The sequence below is a fragment of the Schistocerca serialis genome, chromosome 1 (genome assembly GCF_023864345.2).
Source record: "Schistocerca serialis cubense isolate TAMUIC-IGC-003099 chromosome 1, iqSchSeri2.2, whole genome shotgun sequence".
NCBI classification, from domain to species: Eukaryota; Metazoa; Arthropoda; class Insecta; order Orthoptera; family Acrididae; genus Schistocerca; species Schistocerca serialis.
In genome coordinates, this window is record NC_064638.1 from 630,278,891 (window position 1) to 630,298,268 (window position 19,378).

Below are 19,378 nucleotides of genomic sequence, written 5' to 3' on the forward strand. Positions count from 1 at the left end.
TGAGCATCTTGAAGTTGCTGATGGAGATCTTTGCTGCCATTGTCTCAGAGCTGGATGCTTCACCATGCCTCACAATGCTGTGGGTGCCAGTTCTTCTAGTAAACTTCTTGAATCACCCACAGCTTCTCTTAAACCTTTCTTCAGCCTCTGAGGATTCTGGCTTCTTCTTTACCACGTTGGCAAAAATTATTCATGCCTTCTCACAAATGATGTTCTCATTAATAGTGTCACCATGCAATTGCTTTTTGTTTATCTATATAAGGAGCAACCTTTCAGTGTCATCCAGGACATGAAAACGTTGTTTAGATACTCTTGTCAATCCCTTTAAAGCATCTATCTCTTTAATCTTGTCCTTGTTCATGAGAATAGTGCAAATAGCTGATGTAGACCGATTGTATGTGCATGCTAAATCAGCAATGCTCACACCACATTGGCATTTTTCAATGAGTTTACATTTCATTTCTAAGGTTATTTTCTTTTTCTTATGGTTGTCTTCTTGCTGATTTTTCTACAGAACTATTTTTACAAAGGTTATTAAAATTTGCAAACGAAACACTGTGCGAACACAAGTTTAGGAAAATGTGTGAACACAAGGTGCAGTTAGATGGCAGCAGAAAGAGCGCAAAACCCAGACTGCAGTACCTACTAAAGACGCCGCACGCGAATGGCTGGTAATGTCACACTAAATCATTGTCACTCATTATGCGAAACATCGCTTGTTAAGTGAGTCTTTTTTTACAATTTGTTTTGTTCGTTATGTAAATTGCATATTATGGGAGGTACTTATTAAGCAAGATTCCACTGTATCTTCAGGTGTCATTAAGGTTTGTTGGAGCAAGTTATTAAGCTTAATATATAGATGCTAAAAATAAAACTTTTCAAACTAGCTGTTCAATTTCTAGTGATATGTGATGTTATTACACACAACTGTGTGTAAGAATTGCAACACCCAGGAAGAATGGGCTGAATCACCCCAAAAGTGGAGGATTTGTAGAACAGTGGAACTGTAATATATGATTAAGATTACAGAGATATGGAGTGCATGTAGGCCTAGCAGCAGCCTCTTTGTTTTACCAGACATGCCAATATTTTACACTATGCTCAGTTGGTGCAGCCTTGTCTGTTGAAGTGTAAATGTACAAGCAAATTCTGATATGCCTTGTTGGTTGCAAGGGGTGCAACATTGGCATGTGATTAAGTTTTAATCAAACAGAATGATTGGTCTTTGGGAAACGAATTTGTCATACCATGACATTATGGATTGAGGATGTGGGACTATTCAGTAGGACAGGGTTGTAGACAGCAACAATCAGGTACTGGACCACACAATGTAACGACAGTGCAGGATGATCACTATCTTATATACATGGCTCTAACTGACAGAACAATTTTTTCCACAGTGTTCCTCAATGTTACAGCACTGCAGCCAGTGTCGACATGTCTGCATCAGTGAGTCAACAATGTCTACTGAGTGCTGTGCCGGTGGCATACATGCCATTGCATTGACTTACATTTACCGGAAGACATCAACATGTCAGACTGCAATGGGCACATGAACATCTTATTGGCAAGCTTAGTTCAAAAATTTAGTGTTTTTAACAAGTCCTCCTTCATTTTGCCCTACAGTAATGGCTGTGAATATGTTGGACCCTACTGTGGTGAACACAATCATGCAGACTGCGTTGTTAAGCATCATAGCAGACAAACATCAGATGTGATGTTTTGTGACAACATTGGCTGTAATGTGACCTCACTTCCTATGCATTGAGGGCAGTCTGAACAGCACCAACTACATCATGATATTTTTCCCTGGCCTGCACTTTCACGTGACACGAGATCCATTGGAAATGCATCGGATGTAGTCAGTCATCACCTTGTTCATTATGGCTATCCTGCAATCATGTCAGTGCTTTGTTGATACACCTACAAATTATGTGGCAGTATTTTCCCAGGTAAATTTAGACATTGTTTGATTCTGTGCCACAATGTTTAGATGCTCTGATTTCAACACGTGGTGGCTTCACAGTGTACTGCATTCTTACAGTATAAGTTCATATACAGTTCTGTGATTCTCGTCATTTGTGTATTGTCATTGTACGTAATCTTTGGAATAAATTGCATTGTAATCATGTGTCTCCTTGGCGTTGCAATTTTCACCATCAGTAGTATATGTTGATTTTGTACGCACTTGTAGGGTTACATAACACATTTTATTAAAGTACATGTCCCATTTTATGCCTGTACTGTAAATTTCTGTTATTGTGAGCCTCGTACATTGATGTTAATTTATGTATTACACTGTTGCAGATTTTCACCACCGAAGAAATATAACTGAGAGTGTGAGTAACACAATGAAAATGATGTTTCCGTGCAACCAATGTGAAAAAGTGTTTTCTAGGAAAGACTGCTTATCATCTCATGTAGCCAACATACATGGTCGCTTACGTGGGCCTTTTCGATGTCAAATTTGTGGTAAAATGTCAAAAAACAAAAGAAGTTTGAACTCTCATGTATATGAAAAGCATAGTCTTCCTAATAAGGCCTCTGCTTCTATTAAATCTTTTCCTTAATTTTGTTACCTTTGCCTTCAGTTTGACAGTACTGCATATTGACAGCACTGTTTATTCAGTACAAATCAAAAAGGCAATTGTGGTAGAGCTGACAGAAGATTAGAAATTCTAAACGTTAATCTTGAGCAGAAAGATTCCAATAGAGTCAGAAAAAAATAATTTTGCGGTAAGATACTGATTAAGATGTAAGCAAATGTATGAACACGTCAGACTGTATGCATATTGGAAAGAGTGGCAAGCTTTTTCCTTTGTCTTGTCTGTTCTGCTTCTTTCCCGTGATTCTGTAGATCCAACATGAATTTTTCTTTTTACAAATCTGCCTTGATATTTTGTTCTTGAATGTTGTATTTGACTATAAATATGAAGAGAGTGATTTCATAAGTACAGTTACACTGCACTAGTATGATCAGAACCTGTATTGGAATGATGTTCAACTCATACTTTGCATTACAGTAATGTGTTATTGAAGACAAAGGTGTCATGAAGTAAATTCCAAAACCCAATTGCTAGAACACAAAATGTTATGAGGAAAAACAACTTTATTGTAAACTGAAGTATAAACCTTGGAAAATATTTCAATATTACTACCATCTGAGGTGAGACACTTGTCACAATTGGATACCATATTTTGTATTCCTGTATTGAAGAGTGGTGTTGCTGTAATCATAATCAGTCAGTTTGTCTGACACCATCATCATCTTGGACTCTCTTATAAGCGAGGAAAGTTTTTGGGAGCGGATATAGATGCGAAATATATGGGACAAAGCAAGACCCATATGATGAAAAAATGTTTTGCTGTCAAAGTCTGTTATTAATATTGATTGCATTGAAGCTGCAGCTGCTGTTTAGAGATCCATGTTGTGTTGGATGAAAATAACACAATTCTGCTAGGTGATACATCATTCTTTTTAAACTGCACATTACAATTTATTGATTTGTCACAGTAGGTTTTGGCAATGGTAATTGCATCAGTCTCTAGGTCAGTCTACATTGACACAGAATAATGTGTAACAAGGTTTCTGAGGGGTCATAATCAATGCATGCCATGGACTACTGTTTTACTTCTGGTCTTATGCACCATTCATGTCTGTCATGATCGAGGTGGCACAGTGGTTAAGACATTGGATTCACTTTCTGACAGTTCTAAATTTCGCCTGACTGTTCTTACTGTTTTCTGCAGTTCTGTGTAAAAGGACATGACCAGTTTCATTCCTCAACCTTCCTGATTCTGAGCTTGAGCTACATAGAATACTGATGATGACAGGATGTTAAATCTTAATGTTCCTTTCTCACTTCCTTCTTTTCTTCTTCCTTCCATGTCCTATCTCCACTCAGGAAACTTGTTAAAAACACATGCAAAATTTATTCGCGGACTGTGAATTCCTTAACATCAGCTGTATCAAACAAAGGAAAATCCAGGATGGAATGTAACAATTAATGAAAACGATAGATGCTACTCAGCATACAGTGGAGATGCTGAGTTACAGAAACACAAAAAAAAAGGCCGTAGTCTTTTTTTGACAAACGCCTTGTTGGCCGAAGCTAACTTTCCAAGTTTTTTTGTTGTGCCTTTCTGTGACTGAGCATCTCCACTATATGGTGAGTAGCAACTATGCTTTTCATTGATTGTTAACATCAGCTGTATTAGTTATAGAACTACTACCCAGTAGTAACATCTGAAAATTTGTTATGGATCGGGACTCAAAACCTTACTTCCCACTCACATTGAGCTATTGCCTTAATGACTTCAGCTTTCTGTGCATGCTCCCGGTATCAAACTTCCAGGTGTCACACTATCTCCAGCCACGTTTTGTAGCCCACTAAATTCATCACCCTATGCTTACAACATTACTTGGTTCCTGCAACAGAGAGAATGAGACCATGTGGAATTGAGACAAATGTTATCATTGTGTACCTGCCTAGGCTTGTAATATTTACTTACATGTCTACAATTATGAAATGGATAGATTGCTATTCACCATAAAGGTGACACGTTGAGTTTTAGGCAGGCACAATGAAAAAACTGTTAAACATTAAGATTTCAGCCAAAATGCTCATCATAAAAGAGAAACACACATGCATTCACACAATCAAGCACACCTCACACACACATGACCACTATATCTGGCTGTTCAGGCCAGTCTGAACTGAAATGCGTCAAATGGAAGCAAAAATATTTAGTGTAGCAGGAAAGGGCAGGGATGACAAGGTAAGGGTGGGTGAGAAGAAGAAGGAGTGCTGCCTGGTGGAGACATGGCAGACAAACTGCTAGAGTTCTCAGACAAACTACACAGTGTAGTGTCAGGAGGCTGGAGGGAGCAATCTTCAGAATGCTGCTCCCATGTGAAGTGTTTCAATTACAGTCTGGGGTGAGCAGCCAGAGATAGCAGGGGGGGGGGGGGGGGGGGGGGCATGTGCTTGAGGTGTGGTTGCTTGTGTGAATGCGTGTATGTTTCTCTTTTCTGATGAAGGCTTTGGCCAAAAGATTAATGTGTTACAGTCTTCTCATTGTGCCTGTATGCAACTCGATGTGTCGTGTGTTGTGAGCAGCAATCTGTCCCTTCCATAGTTGTTTATATTCCAACCTGAACTTGCGTATATGCCTGAAAGAACAGACACTGTTGATAATTGTTGTTGGTGAATTAATTTCAGAAATATTTTGTACAGCTGTGGGTTGTCAACAGTGTCCGTTGTTTCAGACATGTAAGTAAGTTCCTCGTTCACATGGTCATTGATTTGCTGCTTGGATTCGATCTTGGTTCGGCTCTTCTCTCTGTCTCACAAGCCAGAGTGCTGTATGTTGCATTGTATAAGTAGGTGTAATGTTTCCTTGACTACAGTGGCATTTTCCAAAGAAACTAGGCGTAGTTACTGAACCCTATTATAATGAGCAATGTAAATTGGTATGAAACTAACAAAACTTTTCAATCCTTGAATCTAGAAATTCAGATAATTTGTAGAAATAATGGCTAGTGAAGTATGTTCTTAATTTTCTATTGAACTGGTAGAGATTCACAATTTCTTGCTTCATGGGATGGGAGGGTGTGGAATACCTTCCTTTCATACTTTATAACACCATTCTAAAGCCTAGACAAGGAGGAAAAGTCTACATTAAAATTATTTTTCTATCTTGTATTGTGATTGTACGTGATTACTATACTTCTGTCATCAGCAATCATTATATTTTTTAAACTGCACATGTCACTGGAAGATCATTTATGTAGAGTAAGAAAAGGTGTGACCCCACACTATTGGTCCTTGTTGGACCCAACATGTTATGTTCCCCCACTGCCTTGAGACAATTTATTAATGAGGCCCTCTACACTTTGTTATGAAAGTAATACTTCATCTATGCAAATGGAATATCACTAAAGCAATAGCACTTGTGTGCCAGTTTTGACAAAGAAGAATTTTGCTTTTCAACTGGCAGAATGAGTGCAATAAGAGATTTTACGTGAAAACTTTTGTATGTAGAATACATGACGTGAGCCTGATACTGCAAAGACATATATTTAGTTAGCAAAATGATTGTGGTAGATCTTTCAAGCTTATAGAAAGGATACAGTCACCAGGAAGAAACATAGGTCAAATTCCATTGATATGTTGTGAAATCTTCGTGTCATAAAAAATCAACTGTAACAATCAGGTGACTACCATTTCATTGTTATATGTTCTAATAAAAATTACTAAGATTTATACAGATTTCAAGTAGTACTATTGACCTCAATACCCATTCCCAGTTTCCTTCTAGAGCCATGGTAAGTGAATGTTGGAGTGTCATACAGTTCTACGCCCTTCCATATTTCACCCATATTTTCGCTACACTTTCTGTCATCATTGACATTGTTATGTGTCTTTTATAATTTCTAGCAATTATAGTTTTCTGCTTTATAATTTCCTTTTTCTATCCAGGCCACTTGCCTCACCCATATTTACTTGCACGTAAATTTATATTGAGCTGCTATGTTTCATTTCGTGGTTTATTTCTCCACTGTTCATCAGCAATTTCACTTCAATCATTTAAAATTGTCTTCTCATCACATATTGATTTTGCATAAAGTATCAGAAAAGTACTACAGAAATATGAAACTTTTCTGTTACTGATGACCTCTGCACTAAATAATTGTCTGTTACAGTGTAAGGAAATATAATTTTGAAATGATAGTATATTACTTAGTTTCTGTGGACAATTCTTTGGTTTTATGCTAGTCCTAAAAGGTCTACCAGATCTGATTTTTCCATTATGTATGCAGAATTTGAAACATTCTCTTTGTGTAGGTAATTAGAGTTAGCAACAGTAAATAGATTTTGGAAGTTTATTACACAACACACACACACACACACACACATGCACATGTTCTTTATCAGTGAAAGTAGATACTTCCTTCTACAAAATGTAATATTTCACAACTTGGTGTCATTATTTGTTTGTTGCAGATATGCTTGCTGTCACATTTTGATATATCTGTAAAGTAGTTGTTAGTGTATCTTTGGGATGCTAGTGTGAGAAAGAAAAACACATGTCATATGAGGTCATTGATATTCACATATGTTTAGAGCTTCTGTATGTTTCTAGGTTGAAAGTGAGGCACAAATCAGTATTAGAGTAGCAAGAATTTTCTAACCAAACATTTCTTAAATGTGTAGTTAGACTGTACTTGTCACCAATTATTGAATACAGGCTTTCACAACCGTAATTGCTTTATTGCTGATATATGATTTATGAGCATAAGGTCATAGTCCGAGGTATAATTTTCTACCAAATATTTCATCTTCCACTACTGGAGACATCATCAGAGGCTTTAATGACTCAATAAGCAGGTTCAGAACTCAAACAAGCTCATCAAGCTGAACTATTCATATAAATCCATGCAATGGTCGGTTCTTAATGGTAACAGACCACTGCCTAAGATGGCAGTCATGGTTTAGTGACATCTCTGAATAGTCAAAGGAACTGTGTCTATGATACAATACCCACAGTCAGCGTCTTTCTTCAAGAGTTCTTGGAACCGGGGTGATGCAAAACTTTTTTTGATATGTGTATAACACACTTTTGCAGATTTTGCAGTTGTTGAGTTTTGTGAAAATGGCGCTCAATTATAAAAAGGATCTTGTAGTGGGGAAATGTAGGTGCTGTTTGTTTTGTTTAGCACTAAGGCCCACAATGTATCTAATTTCGATTCTTCTTATTTCTTATTGAAATTATTTTTGTGCTTAGGAATTTCTAGCTTAATAATTACTAGATCTTGTAAGCCACAGTATCAGAGAAACAAATTTGGTGGTTGCCAGGTCCTGGTGCATGATCTGCTACCGCTGATTTATCCATCTTGCATGGGCAGTAGTTGCTGTTATCTTTCTTAATGCAGTTGTTAATGCCTCTTTTTGAGTTCCATGTACACTTGACCCCAAGTGCAAGCGATTTTATATACTCTTGTTGGGGGAAGCGACCGGTGTAGGTCCTTTTCAGTGTCCAAATATTCATGCCCCTTTTTTTGTTGGTTTAAATATTGTATCAATACCAACTTTTCTAAGTACTTTTGTGATGCAATCTGTGGCAGTTTTTACAAGTGGAAGGAAGTCATTCCCTTTGGTTGGTTCATTTTCAGTGTAAGACTAGATCTTTTAGGATTTAGTGCCATATTTATCTCTTTGTCAGAGTTGCTGTTTCTTATGAAGGCTGTTCTTAAATGATCAAGCTCATCCTCCAAGTATGGTGGTTCACATATTCGTTTAACCCGGTCCACCAATGTCTTGATCACTCTTCTTTTCTGCCTAGAATGATGATTGACGTTTCTGTGAAGGTATCTGTCCATGTGAGTGGGCTTTTTGTAGACCTTGTGCCCTAAAGTTCCATCACATTTTCTAAGTACCTTCACATTCAAAAATGAAACCTGACTGTCTACCTTGTTTTCCATTGTGCACTTTATTTTAGAATTAACATTATTCAGAAAATTTAGATATTCTAAACCAACTAATGGCAAAATTTTCCTTCCATCTGTAAAAAGTGATATAGATCGCATGAGAAAAGTACGCAAAAAACTTGCTATTGATACAGTATTTTAACCAACAAGATAGGTGCATGAATATTGTAACACTGCTGCTTGCTGCAGTAGGAGTACATAAAATCCCTTTCACTTGCGACCAAGTGTACATAGGAACTACAAAAGGAAGCACTGACACCACCTTATGGAACACGAGCAATTGTCTCCTAGGCAAGACGGATAAATCAGCAGTAGCAGAGCTTGCACTAGGACCAGGAAATAACCAAATTTGTTTCTCTAACACTTTGGTTGTAGTGAGATCTAACAATTATTACACTAGGATATACAAACAGGCCATAGAAATTCATAAACATAGCAACATTTTCAACAGAAAATAAGAAGGATTGAAATTAAACAAGCTGTGAGCCTTATTGCTAATGAAATAAACAGTGCCAACTTTTCCCCACTACAAGCTCTTTATCATACACTGGCATGGCTCCACGATCTTAGACAACAGTCTGATGATGTCACAAGCCGAGAGTTGTGTAATTACCTATAAACAGTTCAGCTTGCTGAGCTTGTTGAGTATTGTAACTGCTTTCTGCCAACTAATGGCAAAATTTTCCTTCCATCTGTAAAAAGTGATATAGATCGCATGAGAAAAGTACGCAAAAAACTTGCTATTGATACAGTATTTTAACCAACAAGATAGGTGCATGAATATTATAACACTGCTGCTTGCTGCAGTAGGAGTACATAAAATCCCTTTCACTTGCGACCAAGTGTACATAGGAACTACAAAAGGAAGCACTGACACCACCTTATGGAACACGAGCAATTGTCTCCTAGGCAAGACGGATAAATCAGCAGTAGCAGAGCTTGCACTAGGACCAGGAAATAACCAAATTTGTTTCTCTAACACTTTGGTTGTAGTGAGATCTAACAATTATTACACTAGGATATACAAACAGGCCATAGAAATTCATAAACATAGCAACATTTTCAACAGAAAATAAGAAGGATTGAAATTAAACAAGCTGTGAGCCTTATTGCTAATGAAATAAACAGTGCCAACTTTTCCCCGCTACAAGCTCTTTATCATACACTGGCATGGCTCCACGATCTTAGACAACAGTCTGATGATGTCACAAGCCGAGAGTTGTGTAATTACCTATAAACAGTTCAGCTTGCTGAGCTTGTTGAGTATTGTAACTGCTTTCTGAGTTATTAATGCCTCTGGTGATGTCTCCAGCAGTGAAAGACAAAATATTAGGCAGAAAATTATGCCTTGATACAAATGGATGTGGATAATGAATGTGTGAATGTAAAGACTTTGTACAACTGTCTATGGCTTTTGACTTTATCTCTGAGAAAAGGCAAAATGTTAGTTGTTCAATGCTGAAGAAAAGTTTTGATCACTAATACAGCTATTCACAACTTCTATATATGGCCTCAGTTATTGAAGCATTATAACTCTTACTGTAAATGTTTACATATATAACTATGCCCAGTAGTACTGAAGTATAGCTGAAGGAATTTAGAAGCTCACGGAAAGGTGGAATCACCATAAAATGGCATATGTATGCTGATAATTGTAGAGATTTTTACCAAAATGGAAATAAACTTGATTGAAATGGGCAAATTTAAGGATACAAATCTTGACAGTAGTAACTGGAGTACATGAAGCAGAGTACATTGTGTGTAGAAAAAAATGCAGGTTCCTTTATCTCTAATGCAGCTTTTGTGTGTTAAATATAAACTGATTAGTGATGGTAGAGCTGATAATACAACCATATTAATGTTCACATAACACTTTTTTGTATATATTTCGTAAAGACCTGTAGTTACTAGGGGAAAAAATCTCTCAATTCTTTGTACTCCTTAATAAGATCTGATAATGTTTAGATAATTTTGCTATATTGTTCATATTCTTAATGTTCCTCAATCTGAATACTGGTTTGATGTAGCTCTCCATGATAGTCTGTTGTGTCCAAGTGTTTCCGTCTCATCACAACTGCTGTAAGCAACATCTATTTGAACCTGCTTACTGTATTCAGACCTTGGTCTTCCAGTATACACTAACTGATGTAGCTCAGTGGTAATCCCTGTCTGGGCGTCGAGGTGACAATTTTTTGTGGTATCCCTAAATTTCTTAAGGCATATCCCGAGTTGATTCCCAAGTGGACATGATGCTAATAGTCCTTCCTTCCTTCCTTCTTCCTCTGCAATTGTTACTCTCCACATACATTTCATTGTCGTTTTAGCTATTCTTTCACGTCACGAATTGTTCCTGTTTGTTGCTTTATTTGCTACATTTTTATATTTTCTGCATCTATATAAATACTCAGCAAGACACTGTACAGCGCAAGGTGGAAGGTACATAAAACATCTCTCCTCCATTAAATTAAATAATTTATTATCTCATTTGTTATTTAAGGCTTTCTGATGGGCCTTTTCTTTTTCCCTAATTTTGTTTTCTGTTGCCTTCGCTATTTCATTTTCCAAAGCTACTCACTCATCTGCTGTTGTATTCCTTCTCTCTGTTTCAGTTAGTGATTACCTAATGCCCCCTTTGAATGTCTCAAAAATCCAGATTATTTCAACTTATCCTGGCCCCTTCACCTTAGTTTCTTACCCTTTTCCAATTTGTTCAGCTTGAGTCCACATTTCATAAATAATAATTATGGTGAATCTTTATAGTTGGTGCTGGTAATGCTTTGGAGTTTAAAATCTAGTTTCTGTGTCTCTGTCTCTGTGTGAAACTTTCCAGTGTCTCCAGCTCTCTTCCACATATGCATCCTTCTTTCATTATTTTTAAATCAAGGGTTTAAACAGTTACACAGTATTCTCCCCAGATTTTACCAGAAGTGTTCCCTTTTATTCCTTTCCTCTAGTTCATACTCTCCTGGTGTTTTTGCATCCCTTCCTTTTCTGACTATTGAATATCAGTTCCCCATCCCAATTAAATATTCATCTGCCTTAAAGTACTAACAAATTTCTTTTGTGTCATCAAACTTTTTTCAGTTTCATCGTCATCTTCAGAGCTAGTAGACATATATACTTCAGCACTGTGATAAGTTGTGACTTGTTGTCTGTCTTGACTATGATGGTCAATTCGTTACACTGTTTATAGTAGTTCACATGTACTTTCATTTTCTGTTTCATTATCAGATCCACAACTGGATTACACATATTTCATTTTGTGTTCATAATCTTTTACTCACCTGAACAGAAATCCTGTTCTTCCTGCCACCTTACTTCACATATTCCCAATCTTTCTAACTTCGACATATCTATTTGTCAGTGTGACTTATATTGAATTACACAAGGGAACAGTGAAACTGCAGGTTGGAGGGACAAGTGCAGAAGGTAGCCCCACTACCTTTTCTGCATGATCCCCCCACAAGTTGCCTCACGACACACTTCAGTGTCACTAGTCAGAAGCTTGTGACCTGCATGTGTAGAGCCTAAACTGGCAAACTAAACTGTCTGGCACATACATTACAAGGCACTAACTTGAAAATGATATGAAAGCTGTACTTGGCAGACAGCAGATTACAATGAAGATTTTCTCGCCAGAAATAGACTTGTTTAAAATAATTTGCGACAGCAAAACCAAATGTCAAGAAAAGTTTAGAAAATACTGTAGTGAAACAGCATCCTTTCCATGTTAATGTATTCTGGTGTGGCTCAGGAGGTATATTACAGCCAAACACATTTTTACTGGTCATCTGTTAAATTATAAAGCTATTTCAGTTTTGATTAAGCAAACATTTAAGCATTTGTTTTGCCTGTTAATTTTAACCTCACTACAAAGCAGGAAAAACAAGTCTTCTGCTACCCACAAGTAACAGTGACAAACATGCCAGCACAGGCAGTTTGTGCCTAGCGGCTGTTGTGTCTTACATTATTATTATTATTTTGGGAGAAAGTGGTAAGGCAAGGTGACTGGAAAAGGAGGGGGGAGAAGGAATAGTGTTTACAATTTTGGGAAGAGAAGGAACAGGAAAAGTTTATAGTTGTTTAATTGTCTTGTTCTGAAGACACTCTGTTCGATGAGGCATTTGAAGCAACGACAATGCTGTCAATGAACTTTCTTGGACACTTTCCTTCAGAAAATCGATTTCCTGCAAATTCTCAGCATGGCATACACATTTTAGAGCAAAAACAGTCTTGTTTGCGAAATTATGTTCTTATAGATATTAAATGATTTTGCAACCAAGACTGTTATTATTTTGAAATAATTTAAGACTGGTTGCTGTAGCACCCTTTCGCAATAGACAGGCATAATTTTTGCATACACATTTAATTCAGTCTTCCACTGTGACATCATCAATGGCTTCCTCAAATATATTCTGCACATCTTTCATTTTGAATGTCCAGTTTTGGGATACAACCTTTCCTTTCACATTTGAAGCAATGACTATGCTATCAACAAGCATTTCTCAGATGTCTTGATTCAGAAAGTTGTTTCTTGCACATTTTCAGCATGGCATACACACTTAATGCTGTCTTCACTGCGACATCATCAATGGATTCCTCAAATAAATTCTATACATATTTTTTTCTGAATGTGCAGTTTCTGGATGTGACCTTTCCTTTCACTAGGGTCCATACATTTGCTATCAGATTGTATTGGCATTGATAAGGATCAGCTTCACTATCTCATGGCACACTTCTGTTGCTAAGCTGTCAAGTTCAAATTGACTGTGAATGTGCTTGTGGTGCCTGACTTCCTCCCAACATTTCTGCTTTTGTATAGCAGCCCAAAATTCTTCTAGCCATTGTCCAATTTCTTGCTTCTTTATATCTGACTTAGGAATTGTCTCCTTTTTTTCTTGAATGATGACTGGTGATAAATGTGACAGTTACACAGTTCTCTTATAAACTAAGTAATAAATCTAAAAACCAGTGTTTAAATACACCACTCTTCATCTCTTCATGATAATCACTGGATTTGCACGATGTAAATATTAGCTTTGCACTTTTGATGAAGCCATATTCAGATGATCATTCATGACAAACAGTAAGTATGTTTCCTTTGCCAACTGATACTTTCAAACTGTCATTACCCTTTGAATTCTGTTAGGTGTGCTTTCTGGAGTGATTTTGATTTAGACAGGTCTCATCAAGATAAATACTAAGTTGGTACGAGGGTGGTTTGAAAAGTTCTTGGAACAGAATAGAGAAAAGTACTTACATCACTGAAACTTTTTTTATTTTTCAATGTAGTATCCTTGTAGTTTAATGCACTTGATCCAACGATGTTCCATTGCCTTAATCCCATCTTGAGAATGAGTTTCCTCCAAGCCTGCAAAATAGTTGTCAACTCTGGCTATAAATTCCTTGTTTGAACTGAATCTTCATCCACCAAGAAAAAAATTCAGTTTTCGGAAGAGATGGTAGTCTGGCAGAGCCATATCAGGTGAATAAGGTGGGTGTGGCAACAGTTCGTACCTTAGTTTGTGTAATATTGCCATGCTGATGGCAGATGTGTATGAGTACACATTGTCTTGATGGAAGACGACTTTCTTCCTTGCTAAACCTGGCCCTTTTTCACGTATCTTTTGTTGCAATTTATCGAGGAGGTTAGCATAGTATTCTCCAGTAATTGTTTGTCCAGTGGGGAGATAATCTACAAACAGAATCCCCTTCGCATCCGAGAACACTGATGCCATGACCTTTCCCACCAAAGGAATTGTCTTTGCTTTCTTTGGTGGCGGAGAACCAGCATGTTTCCAATGCTTTGACTATTGTTATGTCTCTGGGTATAGTAGTGCACCCAAGTTTCATCTGTGTTCACAAGCTCGCACAAAAAATCTTGTTCGTTTCTCCTAAAATGCGCCAAACATTGTTCCAATATGTCCAGTCTAATGCGTTTTTGATCCAACGTCAAGAGTTGCGGCACCCATCTTGCAGATAATTTTTTCGTTTCTAATTCTTCAGTTAAAGTGTGATGTACCCTTTCAGATGACACCTGGCAAGCGTGAGCAATTTCACACACTTTCAGTCGGCGATCCTCCATGACCATTTTGTGCATCTTGGCCGACCAGTGCGCAGATCATCATCTAAGCTTAAATTTAAATTCATTTGTCCACTTGGCAACAGTTGAATATGAAGGAGCAGAGTTCCCCAGTGTATTCTGGGAATCAGTATGAATGTCCTTTGCTTTCATACCTTTCTTTACGAAGTACTTAATCACTGCTCGATTCTCGACTTTTTTCCATCTTCGCAAATCAATATGTGGGAACAACAACAGAGCCATGTCACCACAACAGCTCTCTTCCAAGAGCTCTGACGTGATCCGTGTTTACAGGCAACAGTCCAATGAATATCACGTGAACAAGTCATTGCGCTAGCGCTGACCTCTCATGGTGATTCCGAGAATTTTCAAACCACTCTCCTATGATAGTTCTTTTTGATGTTGTGCATTTTACTCAGAAAAGTTGCCATAGCTGTTACCATATCAGATCCCTCCATCAGAATTTGCCTTCCATCATTGCAGTTTCTGCAACTGAATCTCAGAAATTTGCATACCTTGTGTATGATTTCCTTTGTTTGATTGTGTGTGTCTTGACACCCAGCCATCTTATCTCAAAAACAAAATTTGCAATACTGTGTGATGAAAATCACTGATTTCTTCACAAATGTGCAACAGTCCCAGACAATGAAAACATAAGCAAATGCTGTATAGCACCAAAGTAGCAAAGTTATGCTGACAGCAGCATGAATGAAGCACAATATTGCCTCATTAACACTGTTAACTATAGATGTTCATTTGATTGTCATTGCTTCTTATGACACTCTTTGGATTGCAGCTGTGGCAGAAATGATACTGTGCCGTCAGTGTGGGCTTTCAGTCATGAACCAAGCTGCTCTAGATCGAGAGCTTTTCATTAGTGCTTTCACTTCTCCCTAGAATAATGCCTTTGATGATACATTTTACAGTTCACTGTACTAAATCCAGTTACATTTGGGAGATGTGTGTTTGTGGTCCATATACTGTTTAAATATTTGTAACCTGTTGGAATTTATATATTGTGATTAGTATGTTTAAGCCAAATAATATGTTGGCAACTTCATGTGTGGCTCAGACTATGACAGTGTCTTGTATTCTGCCACTTTTTGTACATACCAAATGGAAAGATATCATCATGAACAATATCTAAAGGTGAAGTAGGTGTAGCTGAAACAGTGAGACCAACTTTTGAGGATCAAGTCAGTTCGTAAGAATCGGAAAGCAGCTGCTGTTCTGTCTATAATCACTAGATTTTGACCCTGCTTTAAATGGGGAGTTTTTGATGTCTGACATGAGAAACATTACAGCATGTTAAAAAATTGTTTTAAAAATGAGATCAAGTTTTTCATCATTCTTGCAGTTATAGGCAAAACAACAGTCATCTAAAATAAGTTATCATGATGTAAAGTAAGTGAAAGGCAATCACTCACCTATAGCGGACTGATGTGTGGAGCATAGAAATATATTACAGAAAAAAATATTCACACTATCTTTCGAGCTCTAGCTCATATTCTAGTAAAAGTACACACATTCAATCATAGTGACCACTGAATTGTACATTTGGGTGCCTGTGTGGTTGTGTGTGTGAAGGTGTGTACTTTTACTAGAAAAAGAACAAGAACTTGAAAGGTAGTGAGTGTGAATTTTAAATTTTGTTCCACCCATGAATTTCTATTATTTTTATATATTTGTAAACAAGAGAATTCATATGTAGAACAATTGAATGAGTAAAAGCAACCACTCATTGTACATAGGTGATGCCACGATCTGGATAAGTACATGCACAAGAAGTAGATTACTGTAATTCAGCTTTAGAAATTTTGTGCTTCTTGAGGGAATACTTGTGGTGCTGGTAGTACGAGAGGACCTGATCCAGATGGTACACCGTTTGTCTCAAGAAAAAACTGAAATGTCTCCACTGTATTGCGTGTCTCTCCTCTGTTCAGAGTTTACTTTCCGCCAAAATTTTCAATTATTATATTAACAGTTTTATTGGGAAGTATAGAAATTTAAAATTTCAGTCATGGGGATTCAATAAAATACAGTAGGAGTTGTGCTAATAGATTTCAATAATATACTCATACTGATAATTAAATCAATTACTAACAGTTTTTGACATAAGAATAGTATATACATACCAATAGCTAAAATACAAGTAACTATAACAGGACCAACAAACAAAGGTGTAAAAATGTGGTCATTTATAGCTTTTGGAATTATCTGAGTGCTATGAAACATAAAGACTGGAACTCACAATTGGTCTAATTTGAGTGTCCCATCCACCACAAGTGTTTCTGTCCTCCAGATATGAGAAATTTCATTCTAGCTGATTCTTCTCTCTTTCCATTCACCTGGTCGTAATTTACAGCATATATTTCATCAGCTGTTTCTCTCTTCATTCTTCCACCTCTTTCCTATTTACATTCTGCATTATCATTTGTATCACTCTGTTGCCTTATTCAATACGAGGGTGAGTCAAATGAAAACCTTAAATTTTTTTTTTTAATATTATTTATTGTGCAGAAGTGGTATAAAGCTGTATCACTTTTCAACATAATCTCCCCCATGCTCAATGCATGTCCTCCAATGCTTACAAAGTGCATACATTCCTTTAGAAAAAAATTGTTTTGGTAATCCGCACAACCACTCATGCACCGCGTGGTGTACCTCTTCACCAGAACAGAACTTCTTTCCTCCCATTGCATCTTTGAGTGGTCCAAACATATGGAAATCACTTGGGGCAAGGTCTGGTGAGTATGGTGGATGAGGAAGACACTCAAAATGCAGGTCTGTGATTGTTGCCACTGTTGTACGGGCAGTGTGGGGCCTTGCATTGTCATGTTGCAAAAGGACACCTGCTGACAGCAATCCACGTCACTTTGATTTGATTGCAGGCCGCAGATGATTTTTTTAGATCTGTGTATGATGCACTGGTGACAGTGGTCCCTCTAGGCATGTAATGCTCCAAAATGATGCCTTTTTCATCCCAAAAGAGAGTCAGCATAACCTTCCTTGCTGATGGTTCTGTTCGAAACTTCTTTGGCTTTGGTGATGAGGAATGGCGCCATTCCTTCGTTTCCGGTTGGTCGAAGTGAACCCAGGTTTCGTCCCCAGTAACGATTCTTGCAAGGAAGCCATCACCTTCTTGTTCAAAGTGCCGAAGAAGTTCTTCACAAGCATCAACACGTCGTTCTCTCATTTCAGGAGTCAGCTGCCATGGCACCTTTCTTGCAGACACTTTGTGAAACTGGAGCACATCATGCACAGTGTGGTGTGCTGACTCATGACTAATCTGTAAACATGCTGCAATGTCATTCAGCGACACTTGGCGGTTTTCCTTCACTATAGCTTCAACAACTGCAATGTTCTTTGGAGTCACAACTCGTTGTGCCTGACCTGGACGAGGAGCATCTTCCACTGAAGCCACACCAATTGTGAACTTCCTACTCCATTTGTAGACTTGCTGCCATGACAAACATGCATCACTGTACTGAACCTTCATTCATCGATGAATGTCAATAGGTTTCACACCTTCACGATGCAAAAACCGAATAACAGGACACTGTCCTTCCATGGTGCAAGTCGCAAGTGGGGCAGCCATCTTTATACTGATACTGCAATGGTATGTGTGCATCTGCTCTATGCTGCCACCTACAGGCCATTCTGCATGCTGTTTGTAGCACGCTTACCAACTTACTGGATAACGACGCAAAATTTCGATTTGTTGTTATAAATTTAAGGTTTTCATTTGACTCACCCTCATAGGTTTGTTACTTTTATTTATACAAGCCAGAAGAGGGCTTTGGATGTACTACTCAAATTATTTCAGTGAAGTTTTGTGATTCGTTTCAGATGCACTTTGTGGAACTGAAAAAAGTTTTTCGAGGTTACTCGAGAATGAAAAATTAGACAAATGTTGTAATTTCGCTAAGTCATTTTTGCTTCTTGTTCTAAGTAACTCATTGGGTATGGCCTAGTCCCTTTATGTGTCCATTTTTCTCATATTTTCAACTTCAGTATTACAAATTGATAAGTGCATTTGATTTGCACAATGCTTGGAGATGTAACATTTTCACGTGTAATGATGAAAACCACACAGTATTATGTATAAGAAAAAAGTAATTTTATGGAAGGATTCAGCAAAAATTGATGAAAGCCTATGTAAACTTAGAGAGTGGATTACAGTGAGAGAATGAGTGTCTTTAAACTGTTGCTATATATCTCTATCTATACAATTCTCTGAAACTTATTATAACTGATCATTTTTCACTGACTAAGAGAAATAGAAATTTTCATTGACTGTCAGACCCCTTTTTGTATCGTAATTAATTGTAAATCTGCAAGTTCATGATAAAACCTGATAAAGTTCCTGTGTTTGTTAATTTATTTTTATTATTTGTGGAATTATTATTATTATTATTATTATTATTATTATTATTATTATTATTATTTGTTACTGTTCTTGCTGTGTTATGTGAAGTTCTACAATAATTGTGAAATTTAATAAATGCTAATGCCAATACAAAATTTTCAGTGGTTTTATTATGATGTTAGAACACACAAAAATTTAATATGGAACGTAATTAGTCATGTATTTTTGAAGTCTCAATAAAATATATATTTTTCAAATTTTTTTTTGCTCGCCAAATAAAAGTAGCAGCGGAATAAAGAGTATTTGTAACAGGCTACTTCATTTTGTTTTATTCAGTTACAAAATGTTATCTTTGATACCAATGTATTTATGCTTATTGATGTAAAATGAAGGATTGTAGCCTCAGATGTGTTATTACAGTATGCAGTATGAAGGT

The 19,378-nt window shown here is 37.1% G+C and overlaps 1 protein-coding gene across 5 annotated transcripts in view; it reads left to right on the forward strand.

The window, feature by feature from the left end:
• The window catches only part of LOC126478532 (broad-complex core protein isoforms 1/2/3/4/5-like), a 352,226-nt gene that overhangs the window by 276,596 nt on the left and 56,252 nt on the right, over positions 1–19,378 (forward strand). The gene's annotated exons all lie outside the window — the stretch shown is intronic.